The 21,558-nt window shown below is 58.4% G+C and overlaps 1 protein-coding gene across 15 annotated transcripts in view; it reads right to left on the bottom strand.

Annotated features, from left to right (window-relative positions):
* Positions 1-21,558, bottom strand: part of Camta1 (calmodulin binding transcription activator 1) — a 777,226-nt gene that overhangs the window by 218,893 nt on the left and 536,775 nt on the right. The window lies entirely within an intron of this gene.

Below are 21,558 nucleotides of genomic sequence, written 5' to 3'. Positions count from 1 at the left end.
GGGGCTGATCTCACAGGACAAGGGAGAGTCCTTTGCTGCGGTCTGCTGTGTGCCCGACCCAAGCCCCCTGTTCCCCAGCACCCCCAGAATGGAGGGAGCCCAGGAGCAAAGTACCCAGAGGGGTGCGGTGAGGTCCTTCCCTGCTGGAGGCCAGCAAAGTCACTAGGTGGAAGGGACATCTGCGCTGAGCTACCAAGGCCAAGAAGAGAGCCGGGCAGACAGCAGAGGAGCCACGAGCAGGGTTGCTGAGCCCGTTACGGCTTTCTCCTCCGAATCCTGGGTGCAGGAACAGCTGGGGCCAGTCGAGGAGCCCAGAACGTTCACAGACTCTGTCGTGAGGGTTGGCAGCTGGCCTTGCATGCGAAGCAATGGCCGTGTGGTTTCCATGGCTCTGGCCTTGCCCACTGATTGGACTCTATGGAAGCAGATTAGAGCTTCGGACCAGACCCCTCCTCTCCCCATCTCTCCTCTGGCTCTATCACTTGGAAAAGGGGGTGCACAGCCCTTACTGGGCCTCGTCTGACCCCAGAACCCCTTGGTCCCCACACACCATCCCCTGTATCCTCTCTCAGACATCTGTGTCACCGGCTGACAGTCGGGTCTTCCGCAGGACCTGCCTTCGTCGCAGACAAAGGGACAAAGTCCCGGGGTGGCTCCCAGGACCATCCTTGCTGAAGGATTTGGTTCGTGTTAATCTGAGATTAGACTGAACGATTTAATTCGCATGCTGCCCGCACAAGCACAGGGCCTCAGAACTTGTTAAATAGTGAATTGCTTTAAAATGAGTCTGAGCTAAATGGATTGCCTTCTGATTCGGCCTCCGGGGTTGGGTGACAGCAAAGATTTGGAATATTAGATTGTCATTGACCAGGGCTCCGGCAGGCCTCTCCTAAGACAGCCTGGGACACCGTCTCCCCAGGCGCTCGGGTGGCCCTGTGTTCCAGGAGGCCAGACCAGGCACCCATCCCTGAGCACTGCACTCTTGGGGCTCCCTGGGACAGGGCCGAGCACCAAGATGCATGCTCCTCCCTCAGCCAGTGGCTGTCCCTCTCCTGCCCTCTCTGCCCTTCCAGGACTTTAACCTGGCCTTTCACCCACTGACCCAGCCTCCCCATGCTTCATGCTCTAGGGGCCCCAGAGGGACAGGGAACCCATCCCCGGGAGACCTGTCCGCAGCTCCCCTGGGCGAGGTGACAGTGGGAACCTGAACTCGGGTCACTGGGCCTCCGAAGCCTCCAAGAGTTGAACCTCTTCTCCTTGGACCGGAAAGTCTGGTCCCTAGGCCGGGGGGACCCGGTGGCCTCACCTGGCTGTGAAGGTCGGGTCCTCCAAGGGGAGGAAGTTGAGGGACAGACTGAAGTGGGTGTGGGAGCAAAGGCTGTAGAGGGTAAGCCTGGGAGGCAGGAGGTGGGGGGCCAGGCAGCTGGGACCCCGCCAGCCTGCAGAAGGTACCTGTGGGCCCCCGCAGACAGGGGGACCCCCTTCCTGCACCTGAATGGGCAGGAGCCCAGAGGCCGGCTGTGGGGAGCAGGCCGCCTTCAGCAAGCCGAGGGCTGGGAAGTCCGTCCCGGGGCACTGCAGACTGCAGGGCTCCTCGGGGAGAGAGGACAGGCCCAGAGATGGTGGGGCCAGAGGAGGGTGGGAAAAGCCTGCGGGGTGCACCATGAAGGGGGACACACTGGAGCTCCCCCACATTGCCGTGGAGAGTTGTCCATCGCTTCCACAGCAGGTGGCCTTCTGGGAGCTGAAGGGAACCGAAGAGCAGAGCTGAGTGGAGGGCAGAAGCAGGGAAAGGGGTAGAGCTGGGGACAGTCCTGTCCCTGGGCCCCCCCAAAGCACAGGTCCCCCCACCCCAACCTGGGCTCCCTCCCTGGGACACACCAGGCCTGCAGACAAGAACCCACCGGAACCGTCAGCCACCGGCCTAACGATGCCATGAGTGAGGACGGCAATAAAATTCAATGAATTTTTAGATAAAAGGCATAAAAATCATGCTTAAAGATATAAATAAAATCCCTGGAGCTTTAGCTTTATTGTTTTTTGGGGTTCCCAGATTAATAAATTAGTGGGCATAAATTGGAATAATAGCTAAAAACTGATAATGAGGTAAATTTATATTCAGAGAGGGGCTGGTTCCAGGCAGGAGTCTCGGGTCAGCAAGGTCTGGGCTCGTGGTAGCCGAGTTTAACACACTCGTCCCCACAGCACTGGCTCCCTCTGCCTGGGGTCAGGTCCAGGGACCCAGCTGCCCTCCCCTGCCCTTTCTGCACCCTCCTGGGGCCCTCAGCCAGGCCCCCGGGGTTCCCGCCACCACCCTCCCCAGGCTGGTCAAACCGCCTTGGGGCAGGGGGAGCCGGGGCTGCTTTTAACCCAGGCCAGCCGTGCAAATGTTGGAGACCAGAATCCTTCACATCCCAGAAACCTCTCCTGGCACAGGTGCCTGGGTGGAGCGAGGAGCAGGCCAGGAATCGGGAGGCACCTCAGGGTGTGTGGCCATGTGACATGCATGTACATGTGCGTACATGTGTGTGCACATAGGGGCATGTGTTCCCATCCAGCCGTCCTCCACCCACAGGTGCTTGTTCTCAGCCATTTCAACACAGCTCTGCTGTTTCGAACTCAAGTATTTCTTGAAAGTACAGGATATAAATAATAAATAATCAAAGTGAAACATTCTTTCTCATCAGATTTCCTTTCAGACCTATTTCTTGGAGCCTGGTCAGGTGGCTGGAACTGATCTCATCAGTGGTTTACAGTGATGACGGCCTCTTGCCTTTCCTTCCTCCCTCCCTCCCTTCCTTCCTTCCTCTTCTTTCCTCCTCTTCCTTCCTCCCTCCCCGTCACATTACGAGGCCTCTCCACTCCTTGTCAGCACGCCTGTGTACACCAGGTGCCAAGGGATCCTACAAGCGCGTCCGGGCCTGCTCTTCACCTTGTTGGTCCCTGAGGGCAGATGTGTCCCTAACAGGGCAGGACCAAGGATGACCCTGGGGCTGGGCGCTCTCCCCTCCTGTGCTCCACTCTCCAGGGCACAGAGGGCAGCGTGATGCCCTGAAGTCTCCCTCCTCCCGGGGGAGGCCATGGACCGGGCACGGCTCCCCAGGACTCCTGGCTGTAATTACTGCTCTGTGCCCAGCTGTTGGAATCCAGCTCCCGGCAGTGCCACCCTAGCCAGGCACCTGTGGTACCATCCAGGCTCCCGGGGACACTAACTGAGCAGCTGTTCCCAGCGAAGGAGTCCGGGAAGGGATTCTTGCTTGAAACAGGCCACGGGGCCTTGCTGATGGAGAAGGGAGGGAAATGCCAGCGCCCCTTCTGCGGCTATGTTAATGCGAGCCTGGGCTCCTCGCCAAGACATTAAGTGGAGCTGAATTCCTGAAACCAGCTTTAATCAGCAGATTTTTAAGGTTAGAATTACTCTCTCCTCTCAAAGGCTTGCCAAGGTTAATTCGGGCCTGAGCATGCAGAATTAATGGGCTGGACAAAGGGAATTGGCCTTTTCCCGATTTTGTCTGAAGTTCACAAAAACATCTCTACAAAAGAGAAGGCAGCGGGATGGGGCCTCGAGGGAAGGAAGCCGTGGCTCCAGGCCATGGATAGAACCCGTGTCCCAGACACACAGACTCGCGCCAGCTGTGGCTCTGGCACAGCGATGGGAGGACGGGCAGCGAGTCTTGTCGCAGGAACACATGCGCGGGATCACACCAGCACCCTGGTCCCCAAGACAGAAGGGCCTCCAGAGACCTCTGGCTTCCAGCAGCCCTGCAGCCTCCAGCACATCCAAGCCTTGCAGGCTCTGCTGGCACCGATATTGGAACGAACCTCACTAAGTCACGGTCACCAGGCCTTGATGTTCTCATCTGTAAAACGGGCATAGTAATGATGATGAAATAAAAAAAGAATGATAAGAATAAGATGATGGTGGTAATAATGGAGCTGAAGTAGTAACTGCTATGAAATGAAGTGCCTATGGTTTACTTTTTTTTTTTCCAGTACTGGGGATTGAACTTTGGGCCTTGCGCTTGCCAGGCAGGCTTGGCAGCACTGAGCTACATCCCCAGCCCAAAGTGCCTATTGTTTAGCAAAGAAGGGCTGGCACTGAGAGGGTGCCAGGACCTTGGGCAAGGAAGGCCCTGCCTTTAGCACTGGGCTACAGAGGACCATGGTCCCTGGGAAGAGTGCTCGGAAGCCGGACTGTCCCAAGCTGCCCCGTGTCCCTGGGTGGCCCAGGGCTGCTGTCCAGGCCCAGAGACTCCTGGGGGAGGGAGCCCTCAGGGCCTCTGTCCTCATCCTCCTCAACTGGCAGAAACACTCAGGCCTCTGAGTGGGTGTTGGACAGAGTTCCCCTGGATCCAGGGCTGGGCCTGAACTCAGTCCCACTAATGACTGTGACAAGCGGCCTGGTCCTTGCGAATCTCACTGTCCGGACTCATTAGGAAGAAGGGGAAGGATGAGACCCTGATCCTGCAGGTTTTGGGGTTAAACAACGATACACTTTCAGAGACTGGCACCTCAGAGGTTGTCAAGGGACAGAAGCTTCCTGTTTCCCCAGATACAGGTCACTAAGTCACCCACCCCAGGCCTCTGATCATTACAAATGTTCCCTGTCAACTGCCCCTGACAGCTCCAGCAGCCATGAGAAAGAGACCCCCGCTCAGGGTGCCCGGGGGAGCCCTCCCTGCCCCCAGCTTCCCCAAGTGGGCTGGACATTCAGTCACTCATTCATGTTTCTGCAGTACTAGGGGTTGAACCCAGGGCCTATGCACTGAGCTACATCCCAGCCCTTTTAAAATTATTTTAAAATTTAGAGACAAGATCTTGCTAAGTTGATAAATTGCTCAGCCTGGTGATCCTCCTGCCTCAGACTCCCGGAGTGTCGGGACTGCAGGCCTCTGTCCCCAAGCCTGGCTGCCAGGGCTCTTTTCAAACCAGAGACCTGCAACACCTCTGTCCCTGGGAAGAAGGAAGTGAGCCCTCCTCTGCTCAGGTGCCCAGGTCCCCAGTTCTCTCAGGGCCACCCCAGCTGACAGGGGACACCCATTTCAGGGCCACCGCAATCCACAGACCACCTCCCCTTCCCTTTCTGAGTCTTCCTTCCCTGCAGCTCAGCCCCTCCTGGGTCAGGTCCTCAGGCGTTGCCACCTGCTGGAGACAGACCAGCCCTCAGGTGGGGTGCGCCTGTGTCCACCCTCCTGCCTCCCCACCCACTCACCCCACCAACAGTGCCCCCTGGGGGACAGGGGGTGTGCAGGCCCCTGGGGCACCTCATAAATGAATGGCCCTGCCAGGGTGGTGGTGCAGACTGTAATCTCAGCACTCCGGGAGACTGAGGCAGGAGGATCGGAAGGTGGACTCAGCCTGGGTAACTTGGAGACTTAGCCAGGCTCTGTCTCTAAGTAAAGAATGAAAAGGGTTGAGGATGTAGCACAGGACAAAGGCCCTGGGTTCAAACCCTAGTAATGGAAAGAAATAAGAAGGAAGGAAGGAAGGAAGGAAGGAAGGAAAGAAAGAGAGAGAGACAGAAAGAAAGGAGGGAAGAGAGAAAGACAGGCAGGTCCTGGCCTGAAACCTCCAGGCAGACCCCTGAGGACCTCTCTCCTACATACCTGCTCTCCCACCCCACCTGGACCCTGCCCCAGCCCCAGCCCCAGCCCCAGCTGGGCTCTGCAAATCCCACCTCCATCCTCAGCAAGGACCCCTTCTCCCCTTGAAACCCATTGGCCTCGCTGGGCCAGGAGGAAGGGTGCCCCTCTGGGCCAGTGCCCACTTCCTCTCCCAGTGGGATCAGCGGCCCAAGCCCTGTCCACTCATAGCCCTTTACTGGGCAGGCTCAGCCCAGGGCTCCCCTTCTCTTCAGCCCCATCCCGCGCCGCACCTGCCTCCTGAAGCCTCTGAGCTGCCCCCAGCCCAGCCCTGGACTCCCCTGGCAGTAAAGGATGGCTCTGTCCCAGGCCCAGGACAGCTGTGGGCCTCAGTGCCTGGTGCCTGAGATACCTCGGCTGTATGGGGTGTGGGAAGTCTCCCTTCCCCCAAAGCATTAAGAGTGGACCTGCCCTGGCCCTGGATGAAGAGGGCTGCCCTGCCCAGGGCTTCAGCACCTCGGCAGCTCACTGCCAGCCAGCTGTGAACCTTTGCAGTCCAGGGACTCTGGGTGTCCAATGGCCACATTGTGCATCTGGGATTGGAGGACAAGGGTGGCTGAATGGAGAAGCTGCCACCTGCTGTGAATTCCTAGGGGAGGTGGGGGGCTTCCTTCTTGTGTCCTCTTAGACGGAGAAGTGTGGGCCAACTGGAAGCCTATTCAGTTGTCTGTTTGGAAGCAGGGCGTGGTGGTGCACATCAGAGAGAGGCCAAGGCAAGAAGATCACAAATCCGAGTTCCAGCCTGGGCAGTTCAGTGAGATCCCGCCTCAAAATAAAGAATAAAAACAGGTGGGATATAGCTCAGTTGTAGAGCAACCCTGGGTTCAGTCCCTAGTACTGCCAAAAAAAAAAAAAATCTGTTGCAGAGAAACCGACTTATTTCTCAAAAAGCTAAGGACAGGATTAGCATGTGACTCAGCAATTCCATGCCTAGCTGTGCACCCCAAAGAGCTGAAATCGGGGACTCCAGCAGGCTCACGTATATGCAGATCCATACCTGGGCTCTTTACAGAGGCAGACATAGCCCACATGTCTACCAACAGAGGAACAAGAAATGAGTAACTGAATTGTAATAGAGCCACACAAGGGAATATTACACACCCATGAAAAGGAGCCAGGAATTCACCCATGCTACAATGTAGATGAACCTTGAGAACATTATATTCACTGAAAGAAGCCAGACACAAAAGGTGTGCTCACTGCTGACCACCCATGTAGGTCCTCGTGTCTGGACAAAGGCACAGAGGAGCTTCTGGATAATGGGAGGTGGCTAGGATGCAAATCAGAGACCAGGAGAGCCGAAGGCAGGGAGCCCTTGGGCCTTAGGGTGGGCAGGTGGCTGTGTCCTCTGGAGCTCTGTGCACTGAGGCACTGCCCAAACTCAGCCCTGGACCCCAGGCCTCACGTGCTTGGGGCCGGCTGGACGGGGAGCAGTGGGGCTCCCTCCGCCTGCAAAGCTCGTTTTGGCTGTTCTGGAAAAGCCTGGGGCCGAGCAGTGTGTGAGGGAGAGCAGCTCAGGTGGGATGGGAGCAGGCTGAGTGGGGCCCTGCAGTACTCGGGGAAGGAGGTCCCGCCAGGCAGAGCTCAGCCAGGTGTCTGGCCAGCTGGGCTGCTCCGCACACTGTCACTGAGCCCCGAAACCTGCTTTCCAACACCCCTCCCCGCAGGATCTGAGCTGAGCCTCACTGAGTGACACACTGCGGCCAGCCACAGGCTGCAAAGCCACCCCTTGGAGCCAGGAACGGGAGGGCCGGGAACTAGCGGGATGCTAAAGGTGCTTGGTGCAGCGGGTGGGACACTGGACAGCCTGTTGCTTATGTGGAGCTGTGGCTCCTGCATAAAGTGGTGCCCTGCCCGGGCCTCTGTAATTGCACCTGCTTCTCCCTTGTGGGCTCCTGCACCAAAGTCCCTGGAGAAATAACAAATTGTCCCGCAGCCTCCAGGAAGATGAGCATCCCGGGGTGGGGGCAGTGGGCTCCGCGCTTACTGGTGAGACGCAGGCCCCCGCCTTTAGCTGCTTTCTGCCTATCGGAAGACTCACCCTTGCTCCCAAATTATCTGCCTTGTGATGGCCCTGCAGGCTCTTGGAAGAGAGAATGCAATATTTTAAAGTGCGTAATGACATGCAGGCTGCATGTGGTACAAATTTCCTGGATGTATAAAATGGGAAAGAAACAGGTTTCCTGTCGCCTGCAACTATTCGGCGGTGTTAAAATATGACTTGTCGGAACCCAGTATGCTGCTAACCTGCGCGGGGCCTCCTGGATCGCGTGTGCCCTGGGCACCTGTGGAGAGTTCACCACCCCCTTCTCCATTCCGCACCTGGCCCAGGCGGCAGAGCCTGCTTCCCTCTCGTTGCTGCTAATAACAGAAATCCCTTGGGTGACGATGGCGCCTCACTTCCTGTGAGTCCACCGAGCTGTCTTGCTGGGCTGCAGTTTGTGTCTGAGTCGCCGTCACTGCAGACAAGGTCATCACGTGACAGCACCTGTCCTGGCTCAGTCCTTCTGTAAGGAAGTACCGCAGCCACTCTACTGAGGTGGCCACCCAGCCTCGGAAGCTCAGGATGCCCACATCCGGGGGCGGAGACTCAGACCTGGGCTTGCTGGGTGGTGGCCTCCAACCCAGGCCCCATCCCCAGCCCGCAGACCCCAGGCCTGAAGGGTAACAGCGGAACGGCAGGGCCGGGACTTGGGCCGACCTGGGACGGCCCTGTGTGGGAGCCCGCCTGCCCGACCCTGGCATCCTCTTCTGATGCGAGTCAGGGACCTGAGTGAGAAGGAGACCACCCCATCCCCATGCACACTTGGTAGCCTAGCCCCATGCCAACGGGGTCCAGGCCTGTACCCCTCACATCTGCCGGAAGTGCAGACGCAGCCCACACTTCCAGGGTCAGCCCTGGCCATTTCCCTTCAAAATGTGCAAAACAACTTGCTTCCTGCTCAGCCTGGCTTCTGTCGGCCGCCATGGTCCCCTACCCCAGGTGAAAAGACTGGCCTCGCTGGCGTCGCTATTCCTGACAGGTGACTGTGGGTGGCTGCCACAGAACAGGCAGGACGGCGCATCCCTGCCCACAGGGCCCTGCTGCGGGGCCAACGCCAGTCACCCCAAACTCGCAAGCCAGAGCCCTAATCCCCAGAGGGATGGTACAAGGGGTGCTTCTGTGGTGAGCCTGGAGCCCCATGACTGGGATTCATGCCCTTATCAGTGAGGCCTCCGCCCTCCTGCCAAGCAAGGATGTGTGGCAACCAGAGAGCCAGCTTTGCCAGCCTGGACTCTGCCAGTCGCCAGGATTGTGAGAAATACTTTTCTATTTGTTCTAAGCCCCCCGGTTCACCATGCTGTGTTAGGACAGTGCAGGTGTCTTGGGACAGCCTCATCTGCCGCCCAAGGAGGCCTGGCTCCCTCTACACCCTTGCCCAGCCTGGGCGTGGAGCAGAGCCTCCACAGGGGACCTCAGCGGCTGCCACCTGGACCCTGGGGCTCTCCCACCAGCCTGTGGTCCTTCCTCCCAGACTCCAGGTTCAAGCACATTCCAGACACACTAAGCACCGACTTCATGCCTCCCTGTGAGCCGGGAGGCCAAAGGAGGCAGGGGCCTGCTGCCGGGAAGGGAGGTCCTCCAACGTGGTGGCCTCCTCCTCACGCCAGAATCTGCCTGGGGAAGGAGAAGAGGGAGTCAGGGAGGCCTGGGCTCAGGCACCAGAATCTCTCTCCCCTCTGCAAACCCCCAGGCTGGACAGAGCGGAGCAAGGGGCCTGGGGTGGGTGAGGAGCTGTGCTCTTTCCAGGGCATTCCCGATGCCCGCCACCCACGGCGTGTTTCCCGAGCCTGGGGTTGGATGGGGCTGGGTGCAAACCTGGACCTACTGCCCTGGGGCCTTGGCCGGATCCCTCAGCTTCTGTGCCCCCTTCGTGTGCACCATGGACCGCAGAGAATAGTGCCCACCTGGTGTGGTGGTGAGTGCCAGCCTGGGATGCAGCTGGAGCCCCTCAAACCCAGCACAGGGCTGGAGAGGGTGGGGTTCCTGCCCTCCAGGTGCATTCAGGATGCTGGGGCCGTGCAGACCAAACCCAAAGCGTGCAGCGCCAAGGGGCCCAGATGTGGGGCTGGGAAGCTGGGTCCTTGCTCCTCTGCTGGGGTCTGAGAGCCAGGGAGGGGGCAGCTGCCCCATGTTCCCAGCAGTGCCAGGAGGAGGCAGCGGCCTGGCACCTGCCCATTGGGTGGGGCTCAGAGAAGGCAGGGGAGGGGGGCGGTGAGGTCCAGGCCAAGGTAGGGGATGCCAATGTGTGGGGCATGGGGGTGGTAGAGACTGGCACCCTGAGGCCCTAGGGAAGACGTCAAGAGGGCCTGTGCAGCAGTACTGAGGCTGCAGGACCCAGCGCTGCCGCCATGGCCCACCGTCTGGACCGCCCCCAGGCCCCTTCGAGCCGGGGCTGGCCCCACGGCACTCACCGTGCGCCCCCTTCCCCTGGCCAGCACCACCGTCCGCACATCCCGTGTCTGTTCACCGAGCCCTTTCTTGCGCAGCAGTGCTCTCATGAGGCCCTTGGCTCCTTCAGGGCACTGGCCACATCAGGGCCATTTAGGTGGGCTTGGCGGGTGGGTGCTACCGGACCTCCCGAGCGGAGGCTGGGGAAGATGCCAACCGGCCTGCAGTGGGCAGGTCAGCCCCACCCTGGGGGATGATCTGGCTCCAAACCCCACTCAGTTCGGAGGCGGACGGCCATCCCCCTGCACACGGTGGCACTGTGCCTGGGAGGTAGGAGAGCGAGTGGGTACTGGCAGAAAGCAGTGCCAGTTGGCCATGCTAGGCCATGGTCCACAGAGCCCCAGAGCCTTGCCCTGCCCAGCCCCAGAAGGGACACCCCGGGGTGTCCAGCCCAGCCTGGGTCCAACCGGACGGAGGCCCTTCTCACAGCACCCCTCCAAGCAGCACAGCCAGAAGGCAGCCCTCCTGTGGGACAGCTGTGCCCAGCCTGCAGAGGCGCCCCTCCAAGGGCTCTGCCAGCGTGGCTTCTGCTTCCATCTGCACCACTGCAGGCCGTGCCACCTCCGTGAGTCCCTTCACCTCTCAAGGAGGCTCACTCGCCTGAGAGCAAGCCTGGGGTCACCCAGGCCCCCCCCACGGCCCAGTGTGGATCCCCCTCTCCCCCTCCAAGGGACCTGAGCCCCAGACAGACTCTCACCCCGCTGGCTCTGTGTCAGGCCCGGCAGCTTTTGTGATCAAATATTGTTATATTTACCTAAGGATCTGTTAGGAAGCAATTTTTGAGGCGATGAATATTTAATGAAATATTTAAATATTTAATAGGAACTTTTCCAAACCTGACTTAATAATCCATGTCACCGGGAAAGGGAAGTGGGGGTCGTGTTTTAACATTTCCAGTTCCTCTAGCAGACTCAGAGTTTGCCAGACTGGGTGTTTTGTTTTGTTTTGTTTTTTCCATAGCAGAGTTTTAATTATACTTAATATTCCAGAGAGAAATTCTTTTCTCATTAAAACTTAACTCTTGCTGACAGCAAGGTGAGCGGGTGGGTGGAAGATTAGTCGAGTTGGAAATGTTTGGGGCTGAAAGGGACAGAGGGGATGTTCCAGGCCAGGTCCAGAGTCCTTCCCACTTCAGGTGGGCAGAAGGCTTTGCAGCCCAGGACCCCACTGGGTCTGTGGCCACGCCCGGGTGGGACCCTGGTCTTTGGACTCACAGGCTCCAGGCAGCATGGGGACCCCTGAACATTGGCCCACATCAAAGCTGACATCAGCTCTTAGCCTCTGTCCCCAACCCAAGGGCTTCAAAGGCCGCGGCAAGTTGAGAGGTTTGTCACATAGGAGGTGAACTCAGGGCTTTCTGAAAGACCTGAAAAACGCAAGCCAAGTGCCAACAGGAGGGGTGTGTGTGACCAAAGGTCAGGCTGTGTCTGCCCTGTCCCCGTGTCCTCATCCCCTCTCTGGCTCCTCCGTGGCACAGGGGGCACCGTTGCTTCTGTGAGCTTTATCACAGCACACGCTTTCAGCATCACCTGCTTTTATTCCCTGGGCAATCAATGCTTTTTATGAGGGGGTGGGAATGTGTCAAGCATTCCTGAGGCTGGGGTAGCTTCCAGCACATAGCAGGCACTCAACTGTTAGTGGAATGAATCCCAGGACAAACCACACACTCTTTGAACTATGTCTTTGGCATCTATTTTTCTTTGTTTTTGGAGAGTTGGGGGAAAGCTCTGTTTCTACAATCAGTGAACTTGTATTCATCCTACTGGGTGAATTCAACACTTAGCCCTAAGCCCACACTGTCTTCTCCTCAAGCCTGGCTCCGGTGCCCCAGGCAGAATTAATACTCCTTCTCCACTGCTGCACAGCCCTTCACTCACTCCCCGCCCAGCAGGGCCAGCTGCGGCCTCACTGCCCGGAGCACCCTCTCCGCCTTCTCCCTTGGCCGTGAGCCCTCATGGCACACCCTGGCCTTCCCTGCTACGGGTGAGGCCTCCATTGCCCAGGGAGAGGAAGCAGCAGACAGGGCCTGGGCAGGGCAGGCCTCCTGTGGCCATGGATTGCAGCCCCTCGCTGCCCACTCTGTCCTGAGGGCCGCTGGGCTGCTGCTGGCCTCTCACACTGCAGAAGGCACAGTGGCTGCAGATGCCCAGCCTGAGTCACCAGACACCTGGGTGCTGGGTACAGAGTAGGTCATCAAAAACCGCTCCAGGCCATCATGGGTCCTGGGCAAAGGCTACCTCTGGCTGGGATGCCTGGACAGGGCCCGAGGCTGCCTCCCAAGGAAGGCTGTGACAGATGATGAGCTGACATGTTAAAGATGGGAACTCTTTTAATAAGGACTCTTTAAATATTTAGCAAACCAATGCAAGAGGCCAATTCAGTCAGGAGTGATAGTTTTAATCTCGCTAAGCACCAGCGGGCTTCTCCCAGAGAGGAAATCCGCCTCTCCTTTCCCTATTCCCATCTCACCTCCTTTGTCCACCGCCACCCTGCTAGTGTTTCTGGGAGGCCTGAAGGAGAGTGGGCTTGCCCAGCCTGCTGATCCATCACCCCAACACTGTGTCTGAGCCCAGCGGAAGTGAGTGGGACGTTCCCTAGCCCCTCCTGGCCACTGCTCCTTCTGACCCCCTCGAAGAGGCTGTGTTAAGATCTCACCCAGGACGTCAGGAGGTAGCGGTAGACGGAGGCCTGAGGGGCCCTGGCTAGAACCCCATTGTCCCTGCTTCCCCAACTCACACACCCACAAACCCCAGCTCTGGCACTGCCCCCGCACAAGGGCCCGCTCCTGTGCCAGGCGCTACTGCACCGACACTAATCCTCATGTACCAGATCCTCTCTCTACTCAGCTGTCTCCCGTCTCCCATGTCACTCGGGGCTGCTGGGAGGCAGGACCCAGTTCCCAGTGCCCCAGCAGGGCCATATGCCAAGCAGAAGCTGGATAAATGGGCTGAAGAGCCCCGGGTGCTGATCGACAGGAAGTGCTGGTGCAGAGGCTGGTGCAGATGCCCGGCGTGGTTGATCTCTATGCTCACTAACTTATAAGTACCTTCGAGACTGGCCATGTGCTAGGCTTACACTGGGGCTGAGCCTGACCTTGGGGGGCCTGCACCCCAGGGAAGACTGGCAATGGGCGTGAAGCAGATCATCACACAGAGGTGTAAATCCCATGCAGCCTACCCCCGCTGCAAGGCTGATGGGAGTGAGGTAGGGGAATGGCTTTGACCTTGCGCCAGGGGCTACAACTCTCAGAGTCACCAGGAAGCCAGGCAGAGTGTCTCAGGGCGGAAGCCATGGTCAGGAAAAAGTATGCAGACCAGGGACAGAATGAACCCGGGAAGCCAACAGAGTGTGGCACACAGCAAGGCTGGCTGGTGCCACTTCCTCCTGGCCCTTTAGTTTTATGCCTCTCCACGCCCGCCCTCGAGGGCACAGGGACCACGCCTATGTATTTCCCGCTAATCTCGAAACACCAGCTCAGAGCTGGCGTGCAGCAGGCACTCAATTCCGTCTATGGAATTGATAGAATGAGCCTGGCAGGCATTCATCATTTAATCTGAACACCAACCCCTGAACAGGGACCACCGAGACCCACAGCTCACGGGTGCAGAAACTGAGCCCTGAGAGGTTAACTGTCAGCGGGTCACATGGAGCACACTGAGGAGGCAGGATTTGAACCAGGGCTGATCTGACTCCAAGTCTGCATTCTCAGCAGGGTGCCCTTCTGAGGGCATCTGCCTCCCGCCCAGAGCTGGGACAGTGCCACCCGCGGGCACAGTGCCCGACCATTGGTATGCAACCTGCAGCCTCCCCCTGCATGCCTGTGGCTCGGCTATGCATATTTCCTTATTAAAATGGGTTACTTTAATCTCAGTCTAATTTTGTCTTTAGGGAAGCTCTGTCCCCAGGCTGCCTCCAGCGAAAGCACTCAGGAGGCAGGGGTCCGCTTGTGATTCCTGCTGGCACAGTGATCTGTCAACATGTTTGTCTCCTCTGTCTGCCATCTCTTATTTATAATCCCGCTCAGATTAATGAATGACAGTAGTTCTCATCACAGGAAATTTGATTAATCAATTTAAGTGCTTAATCATCACAGCCTTGTTGAGAGCCCAACAGAAGGGATCTTGCTTTGATGCAGATGAGTTTCGGAAAGAAGTAGGGGAGAAGGGACAGAATCATCAGCATTTCTCCATGGAAACGTGAGGGATGGGGGGCAGTGCTGGGGAAGTCCAGGGGGTCCCCAGAAGCCAGAGATAGGGGCTCCCAGGAAAGAGAGAGCGGTGGGTGACTCGGGCAGGGAGCAGCCCTCTGGGAGTTCTGGAATCAGAGCTCCCCTTAGTCTACCGCTGGCTGCACTTGGGGGCCAGGCCGCTCATGGTTGTGACCAATGAATGGGCAAGAACAAAAATAGAGCACAGAGACATTTCCCACCAGCTGCCCCTCTGGCCACAAATTCGTTCCCCCCCTCCAGGCCCTGGCACAGGTATGGATGCCACCTGCATGCTGTCACTTCCTCCTGACCCAGCTCTGCACCTCTGGATGCTCAGCTCAGGTCCCTCTTCCAGGAAGCTGACCTGAACTCAGTTCCTCTTTTCCCCAAGTTCCCCCTGCTGATACCCTGTAGCCCCCCGTCCCTGGGGCACCACACAGCCCGACCTCTCACCTCAGAGCTCCTCAGCCCGAGAGGGGGCCCTGCCCCTCAGGGTGGCCCAGCACAGCTGTGCACACAGCTGCCTCCCGAGCCAACAAGATAGGAGTGCCCCAGCTGCTTTCCAGCCCGGCAGCACAGAGCACTTCTGGGGGACGAATCCGGATGCTGGGGTGGTGAGGTTGGAGCAAACATACTCCATGTCACACCAAGGTGCTACATTTGGAATGCAGAAGGCGCCTATTGTTTTGAATTATAAACAACAGAATAGAAAACTCAACCAGCAAAAGTCTTGGCTGGAGGAGATGCTCTGGAGCTCTCGGAAGATAGGGCGGCTGGAACAGCTTTGTGGTACTCAGCCAAAGGGCGCGTGGGAAGGGCGAGGGTGACACCCTGCACCTGCAGAGTCAGCGTCCCTGAGCCGAGGGGAGGGTCCAGGAGGGAGGATGAAGTGGGCGCTTTGCCGAGCATCTACTGGGTCTCAGCTATTCTCTCGCTCTGTCTCTGTCTCTGTCTCTGTCTCTGTCTCTGTCTCTCCCCCGCCCCGTCCTCCACTGAGGATTGGCCTCCGCACCAAGCTACTTCCCTAGCCCCCTTTTTCAGACGGTCTTGCTAAGTAAGTTACCGAGACTGAACTCTCGCTGCTTCAGCCTCCCACAGTGCTAGGATTTCAGGTGGGTACCACCACACCTGGTGACTTCTTCTTTATTTTAATCCCCAAATAGCTGCTCGGAGTAACTGCAACCATGATCGTTGTATAGCCAAAGGAACCGAGGCATGGAGAGGCACTTGTTACCCCAGCAGTGGAGCTCGGGAACAGAAGGAGACGCTGGCGGTGGACCTCTCTGACTTTCCCAGCCCTCACACCCCAAGCCCTGAGAAGGCAGGACCAACTCCAGCTCCAGGGTGCTGGGACCCAGGGACACACCCTTGTCTGCTACTCCCTTGAAGGCAAACAGCTTTCTACCTCTGACAGGTAAAAAGAGTGTGTCTCATGCTGTTTGTGACAGCTGCTGTACAGAGGAAAGCTAATTTTGGAAACAGATTATTAAAAAATATATCTGCTCTGAACAGCACAATCAATCACGTTGGAGATGCAGATTCACCTGTGTGCTGGGCCTCCCTCTCAGGCAGCAATGGCTCCTCCCTCCCAGCCACAGCCGGGCCCTAACCAGGCCTCCTTCCTGTGGGGCTGTGCCGGGGGCCCTGTCTGCTGCGGACCCTCACTGCTGCCTTCCCAGGCTCTAGCCAGGGGGAGAGGCAGCCAGGCCCTGCTGCTGACCAGACTGAGGCAGACCCCGAGACTGTGGACCCAGCACCTTTGGCCCTGGTGTGGGCACAGTGAGCTGGGGAAGCTGTGGTGTGAGGGTCCTGAGCCCTGGGCGCCCCTGAGCCCATGTGGAGTCCGGTACAGGTCACTCCATGCCACTGCTTCCCGGAGCTGTCTCCTCCTTTAGCCCAAGACAGCTATGGGGTTCCCTAAGCCTCCAGGGGTTAGAGATAATGGTTCTGCTCAGGGACATCTTGTTTCACAAGCGAGGAAAGGAAGGCACAGATGCAGCATGGGCTGGGGGTGCAGGAGGGTGCTGAGTCAGGGGCACCCACTCTCCTCCACCTTCCCTCTCGCATACCACAGGGTCCAGGCCCCTGCACCCGAGGCAGGAAGCAGCCAGGACAGTGTGGGACAGGGGACCCTGCCCCGCCACATCCTGGGACCTGGGAGTCGGCCCTGGGCCTGAAGCTCCCACTGGCCACACACTTGCTGTCAGGGCCGCTGTCCCTATGGACTGGTGACATCTTTCTCAGAGGGAGCAAAGGGTAGTGGCCTCAGGGCCACGTGGGGAGGTTTGTCCCACACCCCTGCAGTGGCTGTGTTCCTAACTCCCAGAAGGCGCCCCTGGCATCCTCACAGAACACTGGGAGGGGTGGGTCTGGAACTGCAGATGGGAAAGTCGAGGCAGAGAGCTGATGGTGCTTCTTTTTGCTCCCCCTGGACCCAGGGGCTCTGGGAGTTCTAGAAACTGGGATTCAGGGTGATGCCAATTCTGCCAGTTGTCACCTGCCTGTGGCCCTGGAAAGGGGTGGAGGGCGAGCAGAGGAGCAGGCAGGACACGGGCACGGCCTTCTCCCTGCAGCCCGTCCTTTCCGTCAGCTCGGACTCAGGGAGCAGTTGAGGACAATGGATGGAGACTCTCACCTGAGCCTAGCCCTGGGGGCTCTGTCTCTCCAGCAAGGGCTGCCTGGAGTGGCAGGGACAAAGCCTGGGTTGCATCGCTCCCTGTTCCCCGCCCACTGCTCACATGTGGCCTCCATGTCTTTCCAGATGGGTTTAGGTCTCTAAAGACCCCCAGCTGGCTTTTCCTGGCACCGAGTCCCCTCACCAGGCTGCTTCCTCCTAACTCACCCATGGACAGAGTCTCCCAGCCTCAGGGTATCCCTGCTGCCTTCGCCCCATGTCCAGGCCTCTGACCCACCCTCACCCACCTTCCAGGGTGGCGACCCCCAGGTCTCCTGTGTTCTTTCAGGGGCCAGCCCAATCTGCCTCTGGGTACCCCACTCCCCACCCTGGGCCTGTGACTTTCTGCCCGTGGTCTTCAGTCCCCTCCTGTGGATTTCAGCTCTGCCAAACCCTTCCAGCGAGGCCTGGCTACTGCCTGTCATGTTACTTCATTCATAGCTCTGCTCTCCACTTGAGATCATTTTTTGTATTTGCAGATTTGCTTTTTGTCTGACTTCTGACCAGAAAGTAAGGCCCAGGTACCCTGAGTAACTGCCAGTTGTACCCACGGCCAGGATGGCACTCATGTAGAATAGGCACCAGTAGCGAATGAATGAATGAATGAATGAAGCTTGCAGGGATCAGAGCCCCATTCTGGGTGCCCAGATTAGCACTTGGCTGCAGCTTTGTCAGCAGGCCCAGAGACTTAGGTTTCTTAAGGGTCTGTTTCTCTGTTTAAAAGTCAGAAGTCCCCTGCTACAGTATGAATTTTGTGCCCCCAGATTTGTATGTTGAAGTCCTAACCCACAGTACCATGAGGTGTGACCTTATTTAGACATAGGATCATTGCAGATGCAATTAGTTAATGAGGTCACACTGGAGTTAGGGCTCAGCGTGACCAGCATCCCTCCATGAAGAGGGAAGGTGGACATCCACATGCATATAGCAAGAACACCAAGTAAAGATGAAAGCGGAGACCGGGGTGATGCGTCTCCAAGCCAAAGGACATCACGCCAACTATCAGGAGCTAAGAGTGAGGTAGGAAACAGGTTCTCCTGCTCAGCCCCCAGAAAGAACTTGACCCCTCACCCCGAGCTGTGGGCAGTGGTCCCCCAGTGGATGGCACTTTGTTATAGCAGCCCGAGCAGACTACAGCAGTATCTCCTTCCACAGGGAAGCTCCTAGCTGGAGGCTGCAGGCCAAGGAGCAGCCAGGCTGGTGGGTCAGACTGCTGCTGACCAGCCTCAATGTCCACAGGCCGGCCAGGAGCACCCAGGCCTGGAAGGGTCTCGGCTGGGTCCCTTCTGCCTGTGCAGCGCCCCTGGCTCCCTGGAGGAACCCACTGCTCTCCCCTTTCTGTTCTTGGCCCATCTGGCTGAGCCTGCCACCTGCGCCTGTAGTCTGAGACGTTGGAGAGCTCCTTCTGCAGACCAACTTTGTCCTGCTCCTCCCTGCCAAGAGAAAGCCTGTACATAGATCAGAAGCCCCTACTCCTGTGCCCGGCCTGGTTTATCCCCGGCCTTTGCCAAATCCCTGCCTCCCAGCCCCAGAATAAGAAAGCCCTCAGGTCCTCGCCATATCCCACCTCCTGCCTCCCTGTCTGTCCCCCAGCCTGCTGCTGTCCCAGGCTCCTAGAGCCAGTACTGGGAGTTACTAAGAAACAGAGTCTGAAGGAAGCGGCTGCCCTGGAGGTAATTACTAAGCTTTATGACACCACAGGCCAGGGAGGCGCTGAGGCCCAGCAACTTGCTCCCCGTATGCTGGAGGTGGGGAGTCGGGGATAAACGACCAGGCCCAGGACAGGGGGCGCCCTCTGCCCTCCAGAGCTTACCACTTTTGCCACCCGGGCTCCCTGAAGCCATCAACCTGCCTGCTTGAAGAGAGGCTTTGCAGCCTAACCTGTCAGCAGTGGGCTCCAAGACAGAGCTTCAGGGCTCCTCAAAGAGGGGATCCAGGGGAGTCCCCTGGGTGGGTCTCCCAGAAAGGATCCTGAACAGCTGGGAGCAGGAAGGAGCCTGGACACAGGGCTTTGCCTGGACCCAAGGACAGACCCATAGCATTGTGGCCGCTTCCACCTGCCAGCATCTTCTCCCCCTGCCTGGCCTCCTTGTGCCTCTCATGCTGGGCCTGGGGACAAGGGGAGGGGCGTTTCTCCAGCCTCCTACCAGGCTGTGGCCCCAGCTGAGAAGTGAGGGATAAGACAGGCCTGCTGTGTCATCTGCTGGAGGCTCAGGCAGGGGCTTGGGGAGCTCCCTGCTCCTCCTCTGCTCCTGAGGGACCTCTGGCAGAGAGGAAGTCTCCCTAGGTGCAGCACAGCCTGTGGCCTGCACGGCTGCGTGCAGCAGGTTTAGCCCTGAGCCGGGGCCTAGGGAGGGCATGAGGGTGGTAGGGGAGGACACCCTGCTGCAGACAGGCTGGGCCCGAGGCAAGGTGACCTCAAACCTCCAAGGCCGGCTATGCTTAGAGGCCTCTGCTGGAGCCTGCAGAATGGAGTCCCTGCTGGCTGCTGTCCTTAGTGGGCAAGGAGGTGACCTGACAATTGGGAAACCGGAAGTCCTGTTGCAAAACCGGAAAGGCCACAGGCAGGCGGCAGAGCTGGGCTCCCATGGGAGATGCTCTGGAGTCACGGCCTTGGAATTCTGAAGCTTTGGGACTCCAGGCTTTAGGATGATGGGACCCTGGCCTGGGTCATGCCTGATAGGGAAGAAATGAGGTCTTGGCTGGTCTACCCATTGGGCTGTGAGCCTGCAGGCACAGGCCAGTTGCCCAGGGCCAGGGCCCCAGTGAAACCCAGGTGTCACGATGGGGCTAACACGAAGAGGTGGCCTTTGAGAGGTGACCAGCCCTGAGCAGCACTAGAAAAGAGGCTCCACGTGGCCCTGGGCAAGCTTGCCCTTCATCTCCACCTTCAGAGGACACAGATCTTGGACTTGCATCCTCCAGAATCGTGGGAAATGCATTTCTGTTCTTTATAAAGCACCAGTGTCCAGCATTGTGATAGCAGCATGAACAGCCTGAGACCCATGCCGACGTCAGACTCATTTTAGAGAACCTGGGGCCTGGGGCGGGCCCTAGAACCCTTGGGGCTCAGGGGCATTTGTGAATGAATGAACGAATGGACAGATGGATGGTACCCTACCTTGCCCACCACCCTACTGTGAGCAACCCACACAGAGCTGCAGTGGCTGAGAGGTCCAGGCGGTGGGTCCTGGGGGCATCCTCACTGGCCCGCACCCGGGAGCTCCTGCCTCCTGCATTCATTTGAATGGGGGCGAAATTCAGTTAGAGCCACCAGCATGGACTCAGCCCAGGGAAGACAAGAGCTCTGCATGTGCTCGGAGCTGTGGGAGGTGGGGTCCTCAGAGCCCGGGGGAGCTGGGGGCCAGGGCCCTGGGGAAGGAAGGGGTCCCCTGAGAGGGAAGGGTGTGGGATACAGGGTGAGTTGAGGTGAGGGCAGGGGAGGCCTAGGCCTAGGCAGCAGACTCTACTCCCCTTCCCACTGGCTCTCCTGCCCTGGTGTGAACAGGGCTGGCTCAGCCAGGAGCTGCCACTGTCCTGGGGCCAGAGGGTGTGGACACTGGGACCCTCAGGGTAGCGAGCATTCCCTCCGCAAGGCAGATCTGCGGTCACCCTTTAGCCTCACCCACCCCTCCCACCCCAGGCAGCCACTAATCTGCTCTCCATTTCTACGATTTTGTCATTTCAACAGTGTTATCCAAGTGGAGTCCTGCGGGATGGGGCCTTTTGGGACTGGCTCTTTGCACACAGTAAGGTTCTTTGGAGATCCAGCCAGGCGGTGTGCGCATCTGTAGTTCCTCCCTTTATTCCTCCATCCCTGAGCTACTGGGGCCCCTCCCTGCCCCTGGCTTTGCCACGTCTGATGGGACCCTGGGGGGACCCTGCAGCAGCAGCCAGTGGGTGGCTCTGGCAGCTACAAGGTGGGCCTGGGCAGGAGTGGACAGCTGTATAGGTCAGGTGGCTTTCAGAAGCCCCCAGCTGCTGAAGGCTGCCAAGGAAAGGAAATTAGGGGCAACAGTCCCAGGGGTGCCTGGGCGGAGGAGGTGGGCAGAATACCCCTTCCTCCCTGGCCTCCTGTCCTGACACTGGTGTGGGTGGGGTCAGCCTCCAGCCTCAGGCTGGTTATTTCCTGGTGAGTTCCTTCCTCAGGGGCCTCAGGGCACAGGGCAGGTAGCTTGGGGTCTACAGGGCCTGGCAGTAGGGACCAAGTGCCCCTCAGCAGGGGACCCTGGGCCTGCACAAGATGGGTGGTTGGGATGGGGCCCCCTGCTTCCCTCTGAGGGGCTGATTCCCAGGGGCTGGGGACCTTTGGGGCCTGCATTCCCCTGCGGGGTTGGCTGGGTACAGAGCCCATGGAGAAAACACAGCAGGGGTGGGCTGGTCCGTACCACTGTCCCCAGAATCACCTGCCTCCCTGGTTGGGCTCAGCCTGGGCATTTCCTGCAGAGAGTGAAATAAACAAGCTCATAAATAATGCTCTCCTGGTGGAGCTCAAAGACAGAAGGGCCCAGGATAGAGATAACAGAAGATGTGGGGCCTCAAG

The sequence above is a fragment of the Heterocephalus glaber genome, unplaced genomic scaffold (genome assembly GCF_053883595.1).
Source record: "Heterocephalus glaber isolate CG9 unplaced genomic scaffold, H.glaber_assembly_v1.0 deba00001447, whole genome shotgun sequence".
Taxonomy (NCBI): domain Eukaryota; kingdom Metazoa; phylum Chordata; class Mammalia; order Rodentia; family Bathyergidae; genus Heterocephalus; species Heterocephalus glaber.
This window is presented reverse-complemented; position numbering and strand designations above follow the sequence as displayed.